The sequence below is a fragment of the Pipistrellus kuhlii genome, unplaced genomic scaffold, assembly GCF_014108245.1.
Source record: "Pipistrellus kuhlii isolate mPipKuh1 unplaced genomic scaffold, mPipKuh1.p scaffold_m20_p_2, whole genome shotgun sequence".
NCBI classification, from domain to species: Eukaryota; Metazoa; Chordata; class Mammalia; order Chiroptera; family Vespertilionidae; genus Pipistrellus; species Pipistrellus kuhlii.
This window is the reverse complement of record NW_023425515.1, coordinates 35,790,964-35,815,873: the sequence shown is the minus strand read 5'-3', so window position 1 is coordinate 35,815,873 and position 24,910 is coordinate 35,790,964. Positions and strand designations below refer to the sequence as shown.

At 40.8% G+C, this 24,910-nt stretch overlaps 1 pseudogene; it reads right to left on the bottom strand.

Annotated features, from left to right (window-relative positions):
• LOC118722388 overlaps window positions 1-24,048 on the bottom strand; it is a 33,958-nt pseudogene extending 9,910 nt beyond the window's left edge.
• Window positions 24,049-24,910: the final 862 nt, after the last annotated feature.

Below are 24,910 nucleotides of genomic sequence, written 5' to 3'. Positions count from 1 at the left end.
AATCTAGAGCAGGAAAGGGTTAAGATAAACAGGGTATCAAAGGAAAAGATTGGAAAGAGGGTGAAGGCATAAAGGTAGGGTTGAGATAGAATAAAGCGTTGGAGAAAGAAGGATAGATAAAGACTGTAGAACAGTAATCCTGAATAAAAAATATATATATATATATATATATATATATATTCATAAATAATAAAAATAAACAAAAGAAAATAAGATGAAAAAGGTAAATTAGTAGTAGTAATAATGTTGATTACATATACAATGTAATAATTATCAAGATAAAATCAAGTGAGGAAAAAGAAAAAAAATAGTTTCTTGAGTAAATGTTGCAAATAATGAAAACAAAAATAAAAAACAAAAATTTAAAAATTAAAAAAAATAATAATAAAATTTAAAAAATTTAATTAAAATTTGCAGTAATGAAGGTCATTCTCTTCCTCTATTGTTTGATCCAGTCCTGATTTTTAGGCAGGTTTTGCTTTGTTTTTATTACACTAGAGTCAATTTGTGAATTAGCCTCTGGGGGCAGTGTTTCTAGGTTGACTTCCAGACTCTAGAGCACATGTGTCAAACACAAGGCCCACGGGCCAAATCCGTCCCGCCAGGCCTTGCAATGTGGCCCGCACCGCGCTGTCATCACTGCACTCCACTGCGTTTCCATCACAATGACAGTTTATGACTGTTCAGTAAACCATTCGGCCCGCGATTTAGGCTGGATTTTAGATTTTGGCCCCTTCTCTGATTGAGTTCGACACCCCTACTCTAGAGCCTCTCCAGCTTTTTTTTTTTTTTTTGTCCTCTCTGAAGCTGGAACTATGGAGGTGGGGAGGGGGCAGGTCCGAGCAACTGGAATCTCCCGCAACTCTCCGATATCCCTCCAAGCCGGATCCAAATGTGTTGCTCTTTAGATATCTCCCCTGTTAGGAGCCCCGTCCACTTTCAAGGGTGACAACAGCCCAACAGCGGGGGCTTCTACTTGTAATCACCGCCCCTGTCCTCCAGCTTCCCCAAGCGCGCTCTGTGCGCGCAGGCTTTTTGTTTTCGCCGCGAGCGCTCTCCACCCTCTCCCCGAGAAATCTGACCTTTTCGCTGAGCAGTGGGGCAATCCTGTGAGGGCAGGTGTTCGTGCCGCCTGGGATCCACGTTCTGGGGGTCACAGATGCTTGGTGGTCGCTGCAGCTGTGGATATTCAGGCCTCTGACACGATCCTATCTTCCTCTCAAGATGGCGAGGTTTCCCTGTCCAAGCCGGTAGGTAGCTCCGGGCAGGGACACAGCCCTCGTGGGTGCTTCCCTGTGAGGGGCACCTCTGTCAGCAGCCCCCCAGCAGTTTCTTCTGGTGTTCACTGTCTCCCAGCTTGCCGATTTACACTCACAGCACAAGATCCTCAGTTGCTCTCTCTTTCTGCTTCAGGAGAGGGCTCAGAATCCACCCATCTATTCTTCCGCCATCTTACCTCCTCCTCTAATCTTACTTTTGTTCTTATGATTGAACCTTGCTTTATGAACATAAAGGAAGTTTGAGATACATTTATTTGTTATAGTGATAAGCCATTCATGGAACACTTGTGTGTCCTAGCCTCTGTCCTAACCTCTGTTCTTGCACCATCTACTTTAACCCTTCAAAATTCTTTGAAGTGGTATTATTATTCCCATTGTATGGATGTGAAAATAAAGGCTCAGGGTAAGTAACTTTGCAAAACTGGGATTCAGATTCTGTATGATTAGGCAATAAGGCTTATGCAAGTTCCTAAGATATGTAAAGACACGGAAGTATGACTATACCTGTTTTTATTCATCTGCAAGTAGTCTAATTAAAATTAATCCTGAAATGTTTATTTATATGCCACTAAAATTTGTCAAGACAGCGTAAGAAAGAAAAATCTAGATGATACTTTGTTTTATTTTACGGTGTCCCAAATTTCAAAAAGTAGAAGTGGGAGGAGGAATTGATTCTAAATGCTATGGTAGAATATGGTAAGAAGTGATCTCAAGATAACCCTAAAGATAATAATTGTAACTCAAACTGTCAGGAACAGAATGAGAATTCAAAGTACTATTTTGTTGTAAGCATTTTTCAAAAACAATTTTATACACCTCATTTGAATTCAAGGAGCATAAAGTATTTTATATGTAGATTATAATCCTTTAGTCATGAGTAAATCAATTTAGTGTGTCATGATTGGTATTTTTTTAAAAGTAGAATAAAAAGATCAGGATATATCACACACAGCTATTTCTTAAATGTATTAACCACCAAATGTTTGCATAACAACTGCCTAAAACTAGGAGGAGACACAAATGCAACTTTTAAGGTGAGCACCTTCGCTCTGAGTGCAGTTTATAATCTAGTTGGAAAGAGAAGATGCTGATAGGAATCCGTTAAATAACAATCTAAGTCAATGTGGGATTAAGTCCTAAAGAAATATACCAATAATGGTCACTAATTTCAGAAATGTGATGTGCCCAGTAGTAGTTGGGGAGAGTTCAGAAGAAAGGAGCTGAATTGAAACTGAACTTAAAATGGGAGGGAGAAGGGGAGGGGTGCTTTCCAGCAGGATGAACTGCAGAAAGAAATACTTTTCAGAGTGAAGAATATTCAGGGTATTTGAGGAACAACTGCTAATTTGGAGAAAATAAGGGGTGGAGTTTGGTTAAGTATGATGAGGCATAGTATTGGGAGAGTTTCTGGTTAGTCACAAGAGTTTATAGGAAATGCGTGATCCTTGGAATTTTCTGAACAAGAAATGACAGGATGAAATTAGAATCTTACTCCATATGCATTCTGTGTGATAGGCTGGAGAGAGAAGGGTGAGGTAGGAAATCATTGCTAGAGCGAAGCATTGAGTTCAAAAGTGCTGGACTGGCAGAGATCCAGAAGTAAAGCATGTTATAGGAAGTTGTGCTCTGATGATAGATGGAAACTGAAACTTAAGCCATTCCAAGAGAGGTGACAGACCTTCTGAGAAAGTAAGTTTACCAGCATCACATAACAGCCATTAAATTAATGAAAAATATGGTTGTTTTTGATGTGTTCACTCCCAAGGAAAAAAAAAAAAACCACCAACATCTCCTGGTTTGATATAATATAGATTCTCAAGTGTACCAAAGACAAAACCAAGAGGGATATTTTTCTTTTCTTTCTGAATGGAATTACATTGAATCTATGAATTGCTTTGGGTAGTATTATATTTTATTGATGTTAATTCTTCTAATCCATGAACATATTATATACAATATATGCTCCCACTTGTTTCTATCTTCCTAAGTTTCTTTCTTTAATGTCTTACAGTTTTCTGAGTACCGGTCTTTTACCTCCTTGTTTAAATTTATTTCTTGGTACCTTATTTTTTTTAAAGCAATTGTAAATGGGACTGTTTTTCAGTTTCTCTTTCTGATATATATAATAGAGGCCCGATGTATGAACTTCATGGAAGGGGCTTGGCCCTCGCAGCTGTAGCTGCAGCGGTTTGCCTCAGCTCAAAGGCGGCAGACTCCAGCCAGAGTTAAAGATTTATTACTCTTATTTATCTTTTCAAAGAACCAGCTATTGGTTTCATTGATCTTTTGTATTTTATTTTTTAGTTTCTATGTCATTTATTTCCACTCTGATCTTTATTACTTCCTTCCTTCTACTTACTCTGAGCTTTTCTTCTTGTTATCTTTCTAATTCCTTAAGTTGTAGGATTGGATGGTTTCTTAAATTTTTTTTTTTTTTTTTTTTTTAAGTAGGCCTGTAGTGCTATGAACTTCCCTCTTATAACTGTTTTCACTGTATCCCATAGATTTGGGGTTGTTGTCTATTCATTTTCATTAGTTACCAAGTAATTTTTTATTTCTTTCTTGATCACATTGGAAACCCGTTCATTGTTTAAAAACATGCTATTTAGCCTTCATGTGTTTGAATATTTTTGAGGAATTTTTTATTATAGTTGATTTATAGTTTCATGCATTGTGATTTGAGCAGATGCTGACATAATTTCTATCTTCTTGAATTTATTCAGACTTAGTTTGTGTCCTTGTATGTGGTCTATCTTTGAGACTATTCCATGTGCACTGAGAAGAATGTATATTCTGTTACTTTGGGATGAAATAATTTGTAAATATCAATTAAATCCATGTGGTGCAGGGTGTTGTTCAAGATCAGTTTCTTTATATTTTTTTGTCTGGAAGATCTATCCATTGATGACAATAGGGTATTAAGGTCCCCAACTATGACTGTATTGATGTCAATGTCACTTTTAAAATCTACAAGAGTTTCTTTATATTTTTAGGTGCTCCGATATTGGGTGCATATGTTTACCAGAGAATCCTATTGTTGGATCGATCCCTTTAGTATTATGAGGTAGCTTTCCTTATCTCTTGTTATTCTTTTGCTTTGAAGTCTATTTTGTCACATATGATTATTGCTACCCCAGCTTTATTTTGTGCTCCCATTTGCATGAAATTTTTTTCCATCCTTTCATTTTGAGCCTATGTGTATCTTTTGTTCTGAGGTGTGTCTCTTGTAGACAGCATATATGTGGGTCATGTTTTTTTATTTTTTTTTTTTATTTTTTAACTTCCAATGATTTCAGAGAGGAAGGGAGAGGGAGAAAAAAGATAGAAACATTAATGATAAGAGAAAATCATTGATTGGCTGACTCCCGCTGGGGATTGAGCCTGCAACCTAGGCTTGTACCTTTGACTGAAATTGAACCTGGGACTCTTCAGTCCACAGGCCAATGCTCTTTCCACTGAGCCAAACCAGGTAGGGCTATTTTTCCTTCAATTTTAAATGATGGCTTTGTTGGGTAGAATAGTCTTGGTAGCAGGTCCTTGCTTTTTATTATTTTGAATACTTCCTGCCTGATGTGAATTTGTTCTGTCTCATTTTTTAAAAGAGCAACTTTATACTTTCTCAAAATCATAAATCTACTAGATTGTAAATTATTCCACTTAAAAAGCAGTTTCCTTCTGCCCCTGGTTGGGTGGCTAGTTGATTGGAGCATCATATACTACGTCAAAAGTTTGTGGATCTGATTTCCCCTCAGTACACATATCTAGGTTGTAAGTTTGATGCATATGAAAGGCAACCAACCAATGTTTCTCTCTGGCTTTGATCTTTCTTTCTTTCTTTCTTTCTTTCTTTCTTTCTTTCTTCCTTCCTTCCTTCCTTCCTTCCTTCCTTCCTTCCTTCCTTCCTTCCTTCCTTCCTTCCTTCCTTTCTCTCTCTCTCTTTTTCGTTTTCCCTTTCTCTAAAATCAATAGAAACACATCCTTAGATGAAGATTAAAAATAAATTAAAAAGCAGTTTCCTTCTGATTAATTATCCTTCCAGAATTTTCAGACCAGACTTTAGATTTTAAAAAAATTAAAACACACACACACACAGAAAACACTCTTCAGACCAGCTTTTTCAGTATTGCCCAGGATTAAATATTTTATCACCTTGTGAAGAAATTTACTAGGAACAGTATCACATTACATTTTGGAACTTTTCATGAAAGATTCTCAAACAGTTATCAGTTGTGGATTAAGTTATATGAATGCAGCCTTAATTTTTTGGCTATTTATGCTTACACAGAATTGAAACTCAAAAGTACTGTGAGAGTTAGGATCCATAAAAACGACAAGTGAATGCATGTAAACCATAAATATGTTCTGCACCTTCCTTCTTTCTTATTTTTAAGTTGCCTTTTAATAACTCCATACTACGTTTGCATGAATTAGATCCAGTGTTCTATCACTTCTCTTGTAACAAAACAGAAAAATGAATGTGTATACTTTTGGACTTAGTTTTACTTGTTGTAAGAGAGGAGGGGCTTAAGCACACAAGTATTCTGCGATTGAATTACTGACAGAAAGATTGATGGCTTCAGAGCAGCTGTAGCAAAACTAAAGCTGCTATTCATAGTCTTCAACATTTAACCAACTTTGAGTTATTTATGCTACACAATAGGTCAAGTTATTTAGCCATTGAGAGGCATTCGTTTTGTAATACTTTATCTTATGCACATCACGAGGAAGTTTCATTGCTTGAGGTTAAATATTTTATGAGTGTGTTTTTTTTCCTCATTAAAATGACTGCATTTGGTCCTGGCCAGTGTGGTTCAGTATGTTGGATGTCAGCCCATATCCTGAAACATTGCCAGTTCAATTCCTGGTCAGGGCACAAGCCCGGGTCTTGGGCTCAATCCCTGAGTAGGGAGGGGACATGCAAAAGGCAGCCAATTGATATTTCACTCTCATATCAATGTTTCTCTATCTCCCTCTCCTGTTCACTTTCTCTTAAAGAAAAAAAAAAAAAGAAAGAAAAAAAGAAAAGACTGCATTAAGTCTTATAGACAGTCTTAGCTTACAGAAAGTAAAATGAGGTTGCTGGGGTCTGGAGAGAGGTGGGACTGGGATGCTATTGTCTAAAGCACATGTCTCAAACACAAGGCCCGCGGGCCAAATCCGTCCCGCCAGGCTTTGCAATGTGGCCCGCACCGTGCTGTCATCACTGCACTCCACTGCGTTTCCATCACAATGACAGTTTATGACTGTTCAGTAAACCATTTGGCCCGCGATTTAGGCTGGATTTTAGATTTTGGCCCCTTCTCTGATTGAGTTCGACACCCCTAGTCTAAAGGGTATAGATTTTCATTTTCACAAGATGAACAGAGTTATGGAGCTGGATTGTGGTGATGGTTGCACATGATAAGTATGCTAGAGGCCTGGTGCTCAGATTCTTGCCCTGGGGGGTCCGAGGAAAATCTTGGCTTAGCCCACACATATTTCCCCAGTTGCCCTCTGTTTCCTTAACATTTATGAAACAACATTAATATTATCCTTAATTCTGCTGAGTATTAAAGAAAATGAATATGCCAGAAATTGCCAACATACCTATGTGGTTTACAGAAATGAACAGTTGGGAGAGGTAATGTTAGTGGAGAATTTTCTGAAGACTATGCAACCTACTGTTATGCTCAGATTTCATGACCCCCAAAGACCACCAGGAAGCTGAGTCCAATGCAAAAGCAAAAGAGTCCTTTATGGCGAAACCGGTTTGGCTCAGTAGTAAAGCATCTGTCTGCAGACTGAAAGGTCCCGGGTTCGATTCTAGTCAAGGGCATGTACCTTGGTTGCGGGCACATCCCCGGCAGGAGGTGTGCAGGGGGCAGCTGGTCGATGTTTCTCTCTCATTGACGTTTCTAGCTCTCTATCTCTCTCTCTTCCTCTCTGTAAAAAATCAATAAAATATTTTTTTTTAAAAAAAAGCCCTTTATTCAGGCTAGCCTGAGCTCCATTCCACGTACACCAATACAGCAGCGAGGTAGAGAGAGAGAGAGCGCGGGTTTCACTAGAACAAAGGATTTATAGGGGTGGTGAGGTCACTGCATTGGGTGACCCCGATTGGTTGGGTGAGGGCTAGGGTTCAGTTACATAGTGACATAGTTATACAAAATGGAGGACGTAGCACAAGATGGAGTTAGGAGTTAACCTTTCTATTGAAATAGAAATCTTCTTTCTATGTCCTTTTAAAAATGCATAACCATGCTTTAGACCTTCTACTCAGTATTCTTTATTCTTTGAATCCTCAGCCTTTTAATGATTCCTAAGCAGCAAACAGCCAGAATTTCTTTTTAAACTAGTTGTAACATTAAAGATATTATATCTTAAAGTTACCTTGCTGAATATTCTACCACCACCCAAGAAGTACCCAGTAACCCCACCCTTGCCGGGCTCAGTCTTTATTGGAAGGGTTAAGGAGAAGAGAACAGGGCAGAGGAAGATCCACTGTGTCCTGCCAGCATAGTTCAGATAAGCAAGAAACCAAGGACACCGGCAGAGTGGACTGTAGCCAGTAAAATAAAAAATAAAAAAACATCTCTCCCAGCTCTCACCACCTACAGCTTCTCTTTTCTGTATTAACCATTTATTCTGTCCTCTCACTACCTACATTTTATCTTTAGACTAGAGGTCCAGTGCATGGATTCATGCAACCATGGGGTCCCTGGACTTAGCCTGTGGCTCTCTGTCATCTCCCAGAAGGGTCCCAGATTATGAAAGTGCTTAAGCCAGGCCGAAGGACTCCAGCAATGCCGATTGGTGCCAGGGAGGGACCACGTGAAGGCTCCCGGGCGCGTCCACCCCATCTCGCCCAGTCCAAACTGGCCGAACCTCAGCAGCAAACTAACCTGCCAGTCAGAGCATCTTCCCCCGGGTGTTCAGTGCACGTCATAGCTACCGGTCAAATGGTCCAACTGCTGAATGGTCCAACAGTCGCTTAGGCTTATATATATAGAGAGAAAATACTCTTCTTTTGGCTGGTCCAGAATTTACCAGGCGATCAAAAAAGCACAGGAGTACTGGAGGCACAGGAAAAACCCATTCATTTTCAGATGTTTCTCATGTGCTAGTACAGGACTCAGGGGAGGCTGTTTCTCTCCAAACCCTGAGCAAGCCAATATGGAGGAAGCTTTTCCTTTGGTTTCTTTGTCCCCCAAATATGAGATAGGACTTTCAGACCTTTTGTGGGCTTTGCAGAAAGCCCCGTGTGTTGGGGCAGAGGCCGTGAGACCACATCTAAAGGCCTGGCCTGGCGGCAGTGCTGATAACTCCATCTGGGGGCTGTGTATTGTTTATGGTTTATGGCCTCTCTAAAATGAGAGTAGTACTTAGGTAAACAGGTCTTGCAGGACCAGATAATTAAAGAAGGGGCAGCGACTAGGCAATAGGCTAATAAGAATGTAAATTGGGTTACTGGCACAGATTCAGATTGCTAGCCCACCCCTAAATGTCTCATTTTCCCCATCATGGCCACTCCTATGATTACTTTTACTGAACTGTAGTTTAGAATTACATAAACAACATATGAAGCCTAGGGACAGCAGTGTCACCTAACTCAGGGAGTTTGCCCAACTCAAGGGGTTCATGCTTGGGGTACTCTTTTGAAGATGAGCTGGGTGTTGCAAGGTAGTTTTATTTACTTGCAGCAAGGAAAGGAGAAGGCATTCATATTCAAAGCTCAGTCTTCCCAAAGGGAGACTTAGCCATTGCTTGTATATCCGATTTGGTCAATTACATGTTGGTTTCTCTGCAGTTGGCTACATTTAGGTTGAGTTCCTATCAAGCTCCTCTTTTTTACTGCTGGCCTGCTAAATACTATGTTACTTTTAATATATATATATATATATTTGATTTTTTTTTACAGAGAGGAAGGGAGAAGGATAGAGAGCTAGAAATATCGATAAGAGAGAAACATTGACCAGCTGCCTCCTGCACAATCCCCATGTACCAAGGTACATGCTCTTGACTGGAATCGAACCTGGGACCTTTCAGTCCGTAGACCGTAGACCGATGCTCTATCCCACATGTGTCAAACACAAGGCCCGCGGGCCAAATCCGTCCCGCACCGCGCTGGCCCGCACCGCGCTGACATCACTGCACTCCGCTGCGTTTCCATCACAATGACAGTTTATGACTGTTCAGTAAACCATTCGGCCCGCGATTTAGGCTGGATTTTAGATTTTGGCCCCTTCTCTGATTGAGTTCGACACCCCTACTCTATCCACTGAGCCAAACTGGTTTTGGCTACTATGTTACATTTTAACTGTTAGCAAAATAGCATTTAGCTAGCCTGGTCCACATCTTGAGCCCCTTGTCTTATCTAACATTAGGAGAAGCAGCCACCGAAATCTCACCACTGTTTTTACAGTGGAGGTGCAGCTGAGAATGCCACTCACTCTGGCACCATTGTTGTAAGGAGCTCCTGCAGAAGTTCATTACCACAAATGACTCTGCTTCTCTTGAGCAACTGGCTTGTCATATAATCCTCTGAGCATTTTGAATTGTGTAACTGAATGCACTTCTTTCCATCATGTGTTGGTAGTTTAAAAATTCAAAGGCTTACTTAGAGCAAATGTCCACACTCCACAGTGTACGTTTTGTGAAATACTTTTATCCTGGCTTTTTATTTTGAGTACACTTAGTTTGCCTTTGGTTGGTTACTTCCCTTCCTTGGTATATTATTCTACTGTGCATATTTTGTAAGCCATATTCAATGATTTTTTGAATAGAAGGAGTAAAGGAAAATAGAAGACATAACCATTCATTATTGTCATAAAGATGAGTTTTAAGATGACATAACAATGAGCCCAAATAATCCAGTCTGAAGATTATGGGCTTTCCTTTACATCTACCACAATTACATATAGTCATTCCCACTACGTTACAATGACTTACAAGTAGATGGTCATTAGTATGACTGGAAGAAAACAAAACAATGAGTAAAGGTTGAAGCCAGATAAGGTGGGATGTGAAAGAAGGAAAAAATGTGAGCAAGAAGAAAATATGCAGAGAGAAATGAAGAACTGTGTTCATTAAGATTGCAAGAAATAGAAAGGGCTGGGAGGTGAGTATTGCAAAATATTAGTTCAAAGAGGCGTGTGCATGGGAAACAGGAAGACAGTGGTGACTTGTTCAAGGGGTTAGTTTGAACATCTGATTTTGGTAATAGCTTACAACCAAGGAAGGGTATGGGAGTTTCACAATAATAACAGCAAGGGGATAGCAGAGAGCAGGGGAGGGTATAGGGGAGCAAAATCCTGGGCATTCTATATAATAATTAGGTAATATGCAAATTGACCATCACTCCAACACACAAGATGGCCGCCCCCATGTGGTCAAATATGGCCACCATATGATGGCCAGTAGGGGAGGGAAGTTGTGGGTGATCAGGCCTGCAGGGGAGGGCAGGTAGAGGGGGCGGGGGACCCAGGCCTGCAGGGGTGGGCAGTTGTAGGCAATCAGACCAGCAGGGGAGGGCAGTTGGAACGACCAGGCCAGCATGATGCATGTACCCTTTGGAAATCTCTTCTGATAATCTCTACCTCCTTACTCGGCTAATTCTTTATCATTTTAGTCTCATCTTAAAAGTTACTCATCAGAAAAGGTTAGGTCCTCTTGCAGAGTTGGGTTAAGACATTTATAAACCCAAAGCACCTAAAATATTCTATTGGCTCTCCCACAATTGCTGTGCTAAATATGAATTCAAACACAAAATAAGAGTAAAACAAATGTTTATTTTTTTTGAAGTGGCTTACAATAAAATGTACACACATCCTAAATATAACTTCTTTCTAGATTTTCTTCTGATTCAAATTCTTTCTCTCTCTCTCTCTCTCTCTCTCTCTCTCTTTCTCTCTCCCCCTCCCTCCCTCCCTCCCTCCCTCTCCATTTTAGTTTCTATTGGTGCCCCAAGCAGGTGCTGAGTCAACCAACATTGGTAATCATAAGCTTGCTGAAATTTGTTTAATGCCTGTCTTTCCTATGACACTGTATTCTTCTATAGGGCATAGATTTGGTTTATGACATTCAAGAGCACCAATATTTGTTTTACCAGCTACTCTAAAAATGCAAACAACTTTTAAGTAAGCAGTTAAGAAATCAGGGAATCTTTTAGAGTGGTAAACTGGACTTTTATGAGTAAAAGGGGATGAAAGAAGATGATGATAAACAGAATACTAGATCCAGAGACATAAAAGCCTGGGACAGACCGATGAATCTCAGGGGGAAGGTGGAGTTGGGTGGGTGGGGAGAGATTAACTAAAGAATTTATATGCATATATGCACAATCCATAAACAGATAATAGTGTGATAAAGAACTGGGGGAGGGGCAGGTGGAAATCAAGAGGGGGAAAAGGGGAGAAACCAAGATGGCAGCATAGGGTAGACACCCGAATGCAGCCTACCACAACAAATTTGAATTTAGAACTGAAAAACAGGGGAGGCATTGCCCTGAAGCGCCAGACGGCTGGCTGAGAGGAGGCTCTGCCATCTGGGAAGGAGAGAGAAGGCATGCTGAACCTCAGGAACTGTGAAGGTACGGAGAACTGTGTGTGCAAAAAGGCGCTGGCTTAATCCCGGTGCGGAGAGGAAGGGCCAGACCGAGATTGCTGCTGGCTTACTCCCTGCATGCAGAGAGGGCGGGCCGGGCTGAGTTCGCTACTGGCTTACTCCTGGCACGGGGAGGGCGAACAGCTAACCCGGCTGGCTTTCTTGTCCGAGAGGAAAACAGAATCAGCCTATTGCTCTGATAAACGGCCCCAGACAGGGAGAGGCCAGACTGTCAGGCAGTGGGCAGAGATCTCTTGGAGGTGTGTGAAGCCAGAGGCCATTACTGCGGGACTTGGGGAGGAAAACAAAGTTTGTCTGCACCAACCCGAGACTCCGCCCTACCTGTGGCTGAGCACAGAAGCTCTCCCAGAGGCTGGCTTTCTCTAAGGAGGGACTTGCAGGAATCCAAAACTTGTCTGCGCCTTTACCAAAGAGGTGCGCGTGCGCGCGCCTGCAACCAATCTTCCAAAACTCTCCACGAACAGGACTTTTCTAAGGCGAGACTGACAGGGAACCAAAGATTGTCTGCGCCACCCCGAGACCCCGCCCTATTCAAGCAGAGTACAGAAATCCTCCTAGCTGAGACACTGCTGATCCTCACAGCCAATTGGCTTGGAGATCAACGCTTCCCAGTGATACCAACAATAAGCAAGGCTTAACAACAAGACTGCACACACAGCCCACAAAGGGCTACACCAAGACTGTCCACTGCAGGTAACTGGGAAGGCTGTGCTACTGGGCTCTACCAGAACACCTAGCACATAAAGCTATTCCATCAAATCAGGGAAACAACTAAAATGCAGACAAGAAGAAGGACACAAAGGAAGGAGATGAAGGAAAAGAAAAGATTGGACATTGAGTTCAAAACTACAGTTATAAGGTTATTCAACAATATCCTAAAAAAGGCCGATAAAATAAATGAGACCTATGAAGATATGAAAAGGGAGCAATTAGAAATAATAAGGGATCAACAAGAAATGAAGAAAACATTGTCTGAAATAAAAAATATTATACAAAGTCCTAAAAACAGACTGGAAGATCGCAAGAATCAAGACAAAGATTTAGAACACAAAGAGCCAGAGGACACTCCTCTGCAGAAGGGAGAAGATAAGAGAATCCAGAAAGTTGAAGATAGTGTAAGAAACCTCTGGGACAATTTCAAGAGAACCAACATCAGAATTATGGGGATTCCAGAAGAGAGAGAGCAAGATACCGAAAGAGTACTAGAAGAAATAGTGACAGAAAACTTCCCCCACCTGGGGAAAAAAATAGACTTACAAGTCCAGGAAGCCTGCAGAACCCCAAACAAAAGGAATCCAAGGAGGACCACACCAAGACATATCATAATTAAAATTCCAAGAGCAAAAGACAAAGAGAGAATATTAAAAGCAGCAAGAGAAAAGCAGGTAGTGACCTATAAAGGAGCACCCATAAGATTGTCAGCTGATTTCTCAACAGAAACCATGCAGGCCAGATGGGAATGGCAAGAAATATTCAAGGTGATGAATAACAAGAACCTACAGCCAAAAATAATCTATCATACCCAGCAAAGCTATCACTCAGAATCAAAGGACAGATAAAGAGCTTCACAAATAAAAAAAAGTTTAAAGGAGTTCATCACCACCAAACCAGAATTATATGAATTGCTGAAGGAGGTTATTTAGGAAGAGGAAGAAGATAAAGATAAAAATTATGATCAACAAATACATAGCTATCAACAAGTGAATCTAAAAACCAAGGGAATTTAAAAATCTGATGAACAATATTAACTGGTGAATATAATAATCAGAGGTATGGAAGGGGAGTGGACTGACGATTCTCAGGAAAAAGGGGAGTGGGGGTGCGGGAAGAGACTGAACAAAAACTGTGCACCTATGGATGAGGACAATGGGGGATGGGGAAAGGACAGAGGATGGGGTGGGAACCTGGTGAAGGGGAACAATTGAGGGGGGGAAGAGGATCACATTTGTAATAATCTGAACAATAAAGATTTATTTAAAAGAAAAAAAAAGAGGGGGAAAAGGGGGATATCTGCAATACTTTCAGCAATAAAGATAAATTTAAAAATAGTCACCCTGCAATAATATAACTGTATGGTTCCATAATTAACAGTGTATTTTTGTTTAAAAAAATTAAAAAGTTGATGACTTACTAGGTGAGGACAAATGAAATATTAATAGCAGGTATGCTCCTGCATGATACTGATTTAATCAAAGACTTTACTATTTAATGTTTCTATTCTGGAAAGGTAAAGTGATTTCTTCTAGATAATTCCTATCAAACACATCGTAAATCTGTCATTATAACAATTTTATACTGGACAGTTTTATAAGACCCACCCATAAAATCGTACTAAAGGTTGTCCTATTCTAACCCAGATGCTAGATTCTGGATCTCTCCTTCCATATTCACATCTTCTGCCACTATTCAGTTATCCAACAGATATTTGTTGAGCATTCAGCAAGTGCCATCCATTGTGCTAGATGCCTGGGCTAGCAGTCCGATAGGCCCAGCCCTCAAAGAGTTCATAGTTGAAGACCTGAACACTGTCTTATAATTATGTTATTAGCAGCAACACAATTTGATTCTGTCATCTTGAACATATAAAAATATTATATGTGAACATACTCAGAAATGCACTAATTGTACCAATGTAGAAAACTATAGGTAGATAGAACAAAAATTATAGTTAGACATAATAACTTTTCTAGATAGGGCACTAATTCTTGCCAATCTATACTAATAAAAGAGAAACATGCAAATTGACCATCACTCTGCTATGCCCACCAGCCAATCAGGAGGGAATATGCAAATTAGAAGGCCAAAGATGGCTGATGGGGTAGGTTGCTTGCCCCATCAACCTACAGGCTTCCTTTTGTTTGGGGTTCTGCAGGCTTCCTGGACTTGTAAGTCTATTTTTTTCCCCAGGTGGGGGAAGTTTTCTGTGGGAAGGGTGGGGAGTGAAGGGATCTAAAGGAGCAGCACCCTGGTTGCAGGGATGAGAAAGACTGCAGACTCTGGAGTCTGCAACGAAGAGGAAGATGGCAGACTCTGGCCAGAATCTGCAGCAAAGACAGCAGACTCCTCCCGGAGCAAAGGCATGGGTCTTGGGTGCCGGAGAAAAACCAGTGCTGGAAACCAAGGGAAGGAAGGCCTATTGCACGAATCTCTTCATGCAATGGCCTCTAGTCAGTATATATACATCCAGTGACCTTGCTTGAAGAAACATCTTATCTGCAGAGAAGGAGATTGCACCTCATCTACACGAAGCAGGGGTGATGGTGTTGTCTGTGTGTATGTGTGTATTTATGCATGCATGTGTATATTGGTGTGTCTAGAGGGGAAGATATGGGGAGGTAATATGTGCATGTTTTATGACTCAGTTCACTTGATTTTCATCCAGAGGTATTAATGAGTATAAAATTATAGGCTCAACCCTTAGAGATGGTTATTAGCTTTACATAGAGGAAAACGCTGTACCATGATCATAGCTTGCACTTCCAGTCCTTAAATAGGACAAGAGAGGGCAAGTAAGGAATCACTAGCATGAACAGAAATTCAATTCAATCATATAGTGGTGGATCAATATTATCATTATACTAGAAAATAAAAGGGAAGAGATTACTGTTATATGCATCACTCTGTGACTTTTTAAAAAATATATATATTTCATTGATTTTTTTACAGAGAGGAAGGGAGAGAGATAGAGAGCTAGAAATGTCCATGAGAGAGAAACATTGACCAGCTGCCTCCTGCACACCCCCTGCCAGGGATGTGCCAGCAACCAATGTACACGCCTTTGACCGGAATCGAACCTGGGACCTTTCAGTCCGCAGGCTGACGCTCTATCCACTGAGCCAAACTGGTTTTGGCTGTGCCTTTCCACTGTACTATGGGAAGAGGGGAAAAACCCTCACAACCACAATAGGAAGAATAAGCAACTTTTTAAACACACACCATGTAGATGTTTCCCTCCATATTATTTTCTATATGTTGTTTTTATTTATGTACCTGTATAGAAAGATAGAAATAGTATATAATTTAACCTTGAGCAATATAATGTTTGTGAAGTCGAATTAACAGACTGTAGTCCAACTCATTAATTAATGAGTGAGTGAATGTGAGAGGTTCCACAAGTTTGCATTAGAATTCTGAATGGCATCTTGTTTTGCAGGAAACGGAACATTGTCACTAGTAGTTAAATGTGAAAAGGGAATCCAGAAGGCTGGTCAATCTTAATCGCTCTGAATGGTCGGAGCTATTAACTCATTGTTTAGTTGAGACATTGATACTTGAAGCCACTTTCACCTGTTAATCATATGTAAATTCTTGCTGATTTTCTATTGTTAGAATTTCCTGCCTAAGGGAAGTGGATGTATCTCAGAACCTCAATAAAAGGGATGGCAAAAGGCCAGAGAAGGGTATTCCTCCAGAGGTTGACTCCTGCCTGGCCCCCCATTTTCCCAAATGAACTCTTTTCTAGCCTCTCTTCATTGGTGTGCGGCCTTCTCCAGAACACGAACCCTGAACAGGAACCCTGCACAACACGGGACATGGAAGGGGCTCCCACATTGTTTTTACTTTATTGAATTGTTTTGATGTGCCGGACAAGGAAATACAGCTTTTCTCCTTGTTAATTAAGTAAATAGTATAGCGGCAGAAGTGCCAGTTTTTAGCTCAGTCTGTTATGCTTCATCAAGTTTAAGCTCTTGGTAGTTTATAGTTTCAATATTGTCTCCATCGGCCTCCCTAAAATGAGTTCCATTACTAACTCCTATAGGTGCTTGCATGCTCCTCAGCATCAGGCTGGGTGTGCTAGTCCAGTACCAGAGAGAACGTATTCTTATTTGAGGCCAGATCATGTAGAGAGTAGTGAGCATCTCAGTCCTAACAGTGCTCATGGGGCGTTTTTGTAGAACATATAACTTGTCTCCAGTTGAAATCTGTCAATCTTTCCTTCCTGGATCTCCCTTCCTCTTGTCCATTATGTCCTTACCCTGAATCCGGGTTCCCAGCCTCTCCGTAGCCCTTGGCTCAGAGCCCAAGGAGACTCATCACTGACTACATCCAACCAGGGAGAATTACAGAAAGCACTACACTTGTCTTCCTCAAAGTGGGATATTTGCTGCTATTGATCATCTATTTTAATATAACTTTGATGCTTTATTAACTTAAATATTAACTTTTATTTAGTATTTTTAATAGTATCAGAGGTGAGCAAATGTACTGAACTCTTGAATTCCTCTTTATTCACCTGGCTCACATTTTTATTGATTAAATGTTAGGCTCAGGGGGAAAAAACATGCTTACTTAAATTACCTGTGGCTACTTATAGAAAGATGCAGTTTAACTGTGATGCAATAATCACACTATTAACACTATACATTCATGTAACTAATCCAGAGTTTTTCTTTAATTACTAATAAGTGGGGGCGGGATCTCAATATGGTGCTCAGAGAAAATAATTGTGGAGTCAGGGCTGGGAGCTCAAAGTCTGTGTAACTTCTTTGTGTTTCTCTAACAATGTCAGCTCTGTGGGGAACAGATCATCAACATTTAGCTCTTACCTATCTTTCTTCTCCGTATCCCCAATTGGTTTCAGCTTCTTTCTCTGCAAGCCGCTCGTCTTTATTTCATCATTCAGATAGAATGAACCTTTGAAAGCTAGTGAATCAACAGAAGCCAGAAAATTATATGTGCACACTGTATGTTTAATAACAGTGTGCATCTGGTTACTGTGAGTACTTTAAAATTTCTGTTTAAACAGAGCTCGTGTGATAGCAGCTTCTTTCCTCTCAGGATTACTTGAGTGGGAAAAATCCCTTTTAAGGCAGTAACAGACCTTGTGGTATAATACTGATTAATTGGTAATACAAATTAGCTTTGACTTCAAACTGTGGAAATAATTTATTTGAATCGAAACTTAAAGTAAGACCCTCCGTTCTGGCTCTGGGTTTTCTGAGGTGGTTGATGTCCTCAGACACAGTTCCCTCATAACAATGGTGAAGATGGTTATTTTGTCGAGTAAAAAAGAAATTATCTGTTGATCTTTACTATCATGCCTGAAATAAAACCACTAAGAAGAAAATACTGTTCACTTTAGTTGTAGATAAGTTCAATAGTTTCACTTCATCTCAACCACATTTTTCCAATCATTAGACCACTAACTGCACACTGGGGATCTTAAGCTCATTGTAAAATGAAATAGTGGATTGGTAATTAATTGATTTAATATTGAGTGCCAAGACACAATTGAACTTCAAAACCCACAAACCCCAAACCCATTAAATGATTCTGTTTTCAAGGTCTAAGAAAAATGAGCAGGTGATTTAAAAATAGCTGTTTTGCTTTGCATAACCACAGTCCTGAGGGACTGTTCAATCATGTACTCTAAGAAAGCTTTCAGAAGACTCAGATTTGAACTAATGTATTTCTTTCTTTCTTTTTTTTAATATATTTTTTTATTGATTTTTCACAGAGAAGAAGAGAGAGGATAGAGAGTTAGAAACATCGATGAGAGAGAATCATCGATCAGCTGCCTCTTGCACACCCTCTACTGGGGATGTGCCCGCAACCACAGTACATGCCCTTGACCAGAATCGAACCCTGGACCTTTCAGTCCGCAGGCTGACGCTCTATCCACGGAGCCAAACCGGTCCCTGCTGAACTAATGTATTTCATTGGAAAAGTCATTACCTGTTTGCTAATTTAGCCAAAAATAGGATTTATCTCTAATATAAACTTTCAGAAATGAAAAAATATACCATTGAAATTTTAAAATATCAACAACAATCAAGATTCACATTGCTTCAAGGATGCTAGAATCGATTTTATCATTTTCTTTATATTATGCCTTCTTTGGGTTTACAGTAAAAAAACACACAAAAAAACATGAGCACAAATTCTGCTACTAAAATGCAGTCCTGCCCCTGGCATTCTCGTCCTAAAAAGGGAAGTCATAGAATTTGAGACCAGTTAAACCCATAAATAGTTAACATGATGGATTAAGAATGGGTTGTGCTTGAGAGAGGTTAAAAATAAATTCTCTGCCTTGAGTAACTGATCATTCAATTAGAGGGGGAAATCAGATGGAAATAATTGTAATAATAGTTAACATTTATTGACTTCTTACTATGTGCCCAGTCCTGAGCTAAGTGCTTTATATGCATTTAATCTTAATCCTCATAATGCCTTTAGAAAGTAGGTACTATTATTATTATTCCTAAAATACAATTGAGAAAACTAAAATGTACCCACTTGAGATAATTGGCTTGTCACAGAGATAATAACATCATAGAAGGGCCAGGAACCCAGGTCTCTGAGAAGCAAAGGCCCATGCTATGCAAAACTAGCAGTGATCTAATTACTCTGAACCTTCATTATGCAGAGCAATACATAGTGCACAGGGCCTGCCACATGAATGCTAGTTTTATGTGTCAACTTGGCCGGGCCACAGGATGATCAGATATTTGGCCAAATGTTACTGTGGGAGTTTCTGCTAGGGCAGTGGTTCTCAACCTTTCTAATGCCGCGACCCTTAATACAGTTCCTCATGTTGTGGAGATCCCCAACCATAAAATTATTTTCGTTGCTACTTCATACTGTAATTTTGCTATCTGTGTTTTCCGATGGTCTTAGGTTCTACTCCATTTGCTGGCTCGCACAGGTTGAGAACTGCTAGCAGGGTCGCCTAAGACATCGGAAAACACAGATATTTACATTATGATTCATAACAGTAGCAGAATTACAGTTATGAAGTATCAACAAAAATATTAATTTTATGGTTGGGGGTCACCACAACATGAGGAATTGTATTAAAGGGTCGCGGCATTAGAAAGGTTGGGAACCACTGCGCTAGAGTGTTCTTGGGTAAGATTAACATTTTCATCAGTAAAGCAGATTGTTTTCCTTTATGTGGGTGGGCCTCATCTAATCAGTTGAAGGCCTCAATAGAGCAAAAAGACTGACCCTCTCCCAAATAAGAGAGAATTCTCCAGCGGACTTCATGTGCACAACCAGTTTTCCTGGGTCTCCATTTGCTGGCTCGCACTGCAGATTTAAACCATCAGTTTCTATAATCATGTGTCAACAGAAAAGGAATCCTGATTATACTTTTTTCTTGCTGGCTGGTCTTCTGGACTTAGTTCTACAGTTAATAAAAAGTCTATCTTAATATTCACAAGTATTATGTTTCCCTACTCCCGTGGTCGGCAAATTGCGGCTCGCAAGCCACATGCGGCTTTGGCCCCTTGAGTGTGGCTCTTCCACAAAATACCACGGCCTGAGCCAGTCTGTTTTGAAGAAGTGGCATTAGAAGAAGTTTACATTTAAAAAATTTGGCTCTCAAAAGAAATTTAAATTGTTCTACTGTTGATATTTGGCTCTGCTGACTAATGAGTTTGCCGACCACTGCCCTAGTCAAATTTACCTTTTCCTCTTTCCGTGTTTTAGAGAGGCCATGGAAGGTGGGTTTCAGAGCCACAAAAGGCTGAGTGAAAGTATGCACAATCAAAATGGAGCTCATCCCTTTTCCTCTTGCAAACTGCAGATCAACATTGTCAATCTCCGAGTCCAGTAGCAGACCTGTAGAAAGAATGATTCATTCCCACATTGGTTTTCCACACTCACAAGCCAATAAGGATTGTGAAATTGTTTAAAATAATCATTAAAAATAAGCTCTCCTACTTTTTCTTTCATCTGGATTAGTTTTCCTTCTGAGTCATCCTGGTAATAATTAAGAGATTGATCTTCACTGACGTTAATGTTACCTTACAAGTGGCCCTGCATTGCATTCTGTGACTTTGCCAAGTGTCTCAAGTTGGAATCTTTGCCAACTTGAGTCTCCTAGTAACTTTCTTGATCTAATTGGAATCTTTGTTGCCCTGGCTGGATAGCTCAGTTGGTTAGAGTGTCGTCCAGAGAACCAATGAATGCATAAATAAGTGGAACAGCAAATCTCTTGTTCTTTCTAAAAAAAAAGGATCTTTACATTAGAACACATTTTCACATATGTTGACAAGAGAGTAGAAAATAATGGCCAGATTTGTAGGCATATTTCTATGATTTAAAACTGACCTAATTTTATATATACTTCAAATCAAGAGAGGTTCCCTTAGGCATATAAGTTTATCATAAAAGCGTTTCTGAATGGTAACACTAAGAAAGAAGAAAACATTTGAGTTGAGACAGATTTGCAACTCACTGGCCAGGTATATTCTGACTGGAATGTACATTTTGCTCATTGGGAAGGCATAACAGCTGTTATGCCCAGATTTTGAGATCCCCAAAGACCACCAGGGAGTTGAGTCCGATGCAAAAGCAAAAGAGTCTTTTATTCAGGCTAGCCCGAGCTCAATCCCACATACACCGATGCAGTGGCAAGGTGGAGAAAGAGAGCAGGTTTCTCTAGAACAAAGGATTTATAGGGGTAGTGAGGTCACTGCTTTGGCTGGCCCCAATTGGTTGGGTGAGGGCAAGGGTCCAGTTACATAGTGACATAGTTATACAAAATGGAGAACTTAGCACAAGATGGAGTCAGGAGTTAACCTTTCTATTGAAATAGAAATCTTCTTTCTATGTCCTTTTAAAAATGCATAACCATGCTTTAGACTAGGGGTGTTGAACTCAATCAGAGAAGGGGCCAAAATCTAAAATCCAGCCTAAATCGAAGGCCGAATGGTTTACTGAACAGTCATAAACTGTCATTGTGATGGAAACGCAGCGGAGTGCAGTGATGACAGCGCGGTGCGGGCCACATTGCAAGGCCTGGCGGGACGGATTTGGCCTGCGGGCCTTGTGTTTGACACATGTGCTTTAGACCTTCTACTCAGTATTCTTTATTCTTTAAATCCTCAGTCTTTTAATGATTCCTAAGAAGCAATCAGCCAGAATTTCTTTTTAAACTAGTTGTAACATTAAAGATATTATATCTTAAAGTTACCTTGCTGAATATTCTACCACCGCCCAAGAAGTACCCAGTAACCCCACCCTTGCAGGGCTCAGTCTTTATTGGAAGGGTTAAGGAGAAGAGAACAGGGCAGAGGAAGATCTACTGTGTCCTGCCAGCATAGTTCAGATAAGCAAGAAACCAAGGACACCAGCAGAGTGGATTGTAGCCAGTAAAATCAACAAAAACCTATCTCTTCCGCTCCCCCCCCCCCCCCCCCCCCCGCCCCTGCCTACAGCTTCTCTTTTCTGCATTAACCATTTATTCTGTCCTCTCACAGCCTTCTTGGTAATAGCCTGCGGGTGGAGGGGTAGTATGCTACTATGTCCTGTTTGTTTCATGCAGGCCGCAGTGGCCAAAGGGGATCTGGTTTGAAGGGTCTGAGCAGGTACCACTAGTTCTTGATGTTCTGAGGCCTGAGATTGTAAAGCTGACCAGTATGCTTGTGATGAGGTGAGGCCTCCTTGGGCCAGCCCTGGAAATGGGGCCGGCAGCAGGCCTAGCCAGTTGCTGGAGTTCAGAGCTGGGCTCCCATCTCGCAGAGGTTCAGAAGGGAGGTGCAACCAGCCACTAAAGACCAACCGTGAAACCTGGTGAGATTTCATGGCTCCTTGGTTCTGGGATGCGCTTTCCAACATGGGGAGCTAAGAGAAGCAGAGGAGATCACCCCCCTGGGAAGGGCAGGTAGGAAATAAGCTGGGGCCGGAGAAGGGTTTTTCAGTCAGTGGTGATGGCGTTCACAGTTGGAGTCCAGTCCAATGGGAGGTGGCCTGAGAGCTAAGAACTGAGGTCTCAGAAGGGAGACTGACCACACAGAAGGGATTACTGTTCATACTTCCCAAGGCCCATGGAACATTTCCACCCACGTCTCATTGCCCAGAGTTTAGACAAAATTGCTACAACTAATGTAGGCAAAGTTGCCACGGCTAGCTGCAAAACTGGGAAACATAGTATTTCATTCCAAAGGGGAATACTCCCCGGTAAAAATTGGGCCTCTGCTAAGGAAGAAAAGCAGAGCTGATATAGGGAGGCAGCTGACACTTCCTACCACAATCCTCATATCCTCTGCAGGAGCATTGGCTTTCTTTTTAAATTCCGACTCTGCCACTTGCCAGTACTATGAGCAAGAGCAAGTTGATGAACTTATCTGAATCTCAGTCCTAGCATCGTGGTCCTGTCACTACCTCGTCCACAGATTTGTGAAAATGAAATGAAATTAACATATGTAGATGATACTAAGTACATGTTGATTTCCCTTGTCACAGAGCTGGTTCAGCTTGTCTTTTGACCAGTTTCCTGGGGTTATTTTGACTCCTTGACCAAGATTGCCCTGGGTGGTCATCTCAGGCAGATCTTATCCATGAAGATAAGGAAGGGGACTCATCCAAGGCTATACTTCAAGGGAGGAAGTTGGTAGTGTAATAAAACACATTATGCAAATTATTGGCATTTAACCATTATAGTTTTCATGAAAACTTTTGAAGAAATTTACTAATTTGGATGCAAATTGATATAACTCTGAAGGGTGCCTTAAAAACAATGAAGCTTGTCATACGGAAGGCAAAACTAAGGTCAGAGTTTATTAAGGTTAGTTATATTTTTGTGTGTCTGCCCTGAACGAAGTCCACAGTTTGTGGGACCTAAACACGGGCAGAACCTGCTGCCTTCCAGTAAGACATTTATGGCAGCGTGTTCTTGTCATATGACTGTCACCTGTTAGACCTTATTATAATCATGGACTCATACCTTTGGCTCCAGCTCTTGTTTGCCAGGGCAGTGTTGAACTTAGATTAGATATGAACTCTGAGCTAAACTCAGCAGTTGAAAATGTCCCCTTGCAAATGCCGAACTTGATTGTCCTCCTTTTGACCTTTCCTTTGCATTTTCTTCCTTTTCTTAGTAGCCCTGGAAGTAACTAGGAGAGGTGAAGTTGGCTCAGATCCACTCTTTTGTTGCATGGAAAGTGACAGTGGCACCAGTGCTATGTCAGTGATGATTTGGCAGGTTTAACCTTGAACGGCAGCTATTCTAGCTTTAGGAGTATGGGAGGAAGAAAAAGAGTGAAGAGATTATTGCCCTTGTACTCTTTTCGCTACTCTCTCCATTAAATGCACTCTCCAACCCCCCTGAGCCCCTTCACTTTTCCCTCTATAAGTCACTGATGCCTATCCCCTCCTGGTCATTCTCTTCCCTTTAGATTCATTTGTCCTTACCGCCTTCTGTTGATCTGTCCCTCTGCATCCTCCTTCAAAGTGGACAGTGAGTATGAGTTTGGAATTACAAAGATATCCTATGAGCTAGTGCACCTGATCCTCAATTTCTTGCTCTGTAAATCAATAATGAAACCTACTTCTTAGAGTTCTTTTCAGGATTAAAAAAAAAAGTAATTATATATACGTAGGCATTCTATAAATATTGGTTTATTTCTCTACATATTGCTCTTTCTCCTCTGACCATTTTCATGTTCCCTTGACCTCTAAAACTGCTATTCAAGATGTGGTCCAAGGACCAGCAACCCTGAAAATGTCAAATCTCAGACTGTCCTCCCAGGACCTGCTGAATCAGAATCTACATTCAAGCAACACCCTCGGGCGTTAAAAGCTGAGAAGCACTGCTCTAAAACAAAGATTCTTTCTCTTCCTATCCTTTTTCCAAAGGGGGAGGAGTTATGGGCACCACTGATTGTGTTCCTACCCTGTGCCAGTGCTTTCTTTCTTTTTTTCTTTTCTTTAAGTAACTTTTTATTTTTCAACTACAGTTGACATACAATATTTTATTTGTTTCAGGTATGCAACCCAGCGATTAGACATTTTGTAACTTACTAAGTGATCACCCTGATAAGTCTCCTACCCACCTGACACCATACGTAGTTATTACGATGTTGTTGACTATATTCCCTATGCTGTATTTTCCATCCCCCTGACTCTTCTGTGACTGCCAATCTGTATTTCTTAATCCCTTTCAGATTCTGGTTTCCTGACTGCCATTTCCCTCATCCTCACTTTGTGAGGCTGGCCCTATCATTTCCCTTTACCTGGGAAGTAACGGAGACAAGGACAGTTAACTCCCCAGCCCAAGAGCAAATAGGAAGACACAGGTGGTC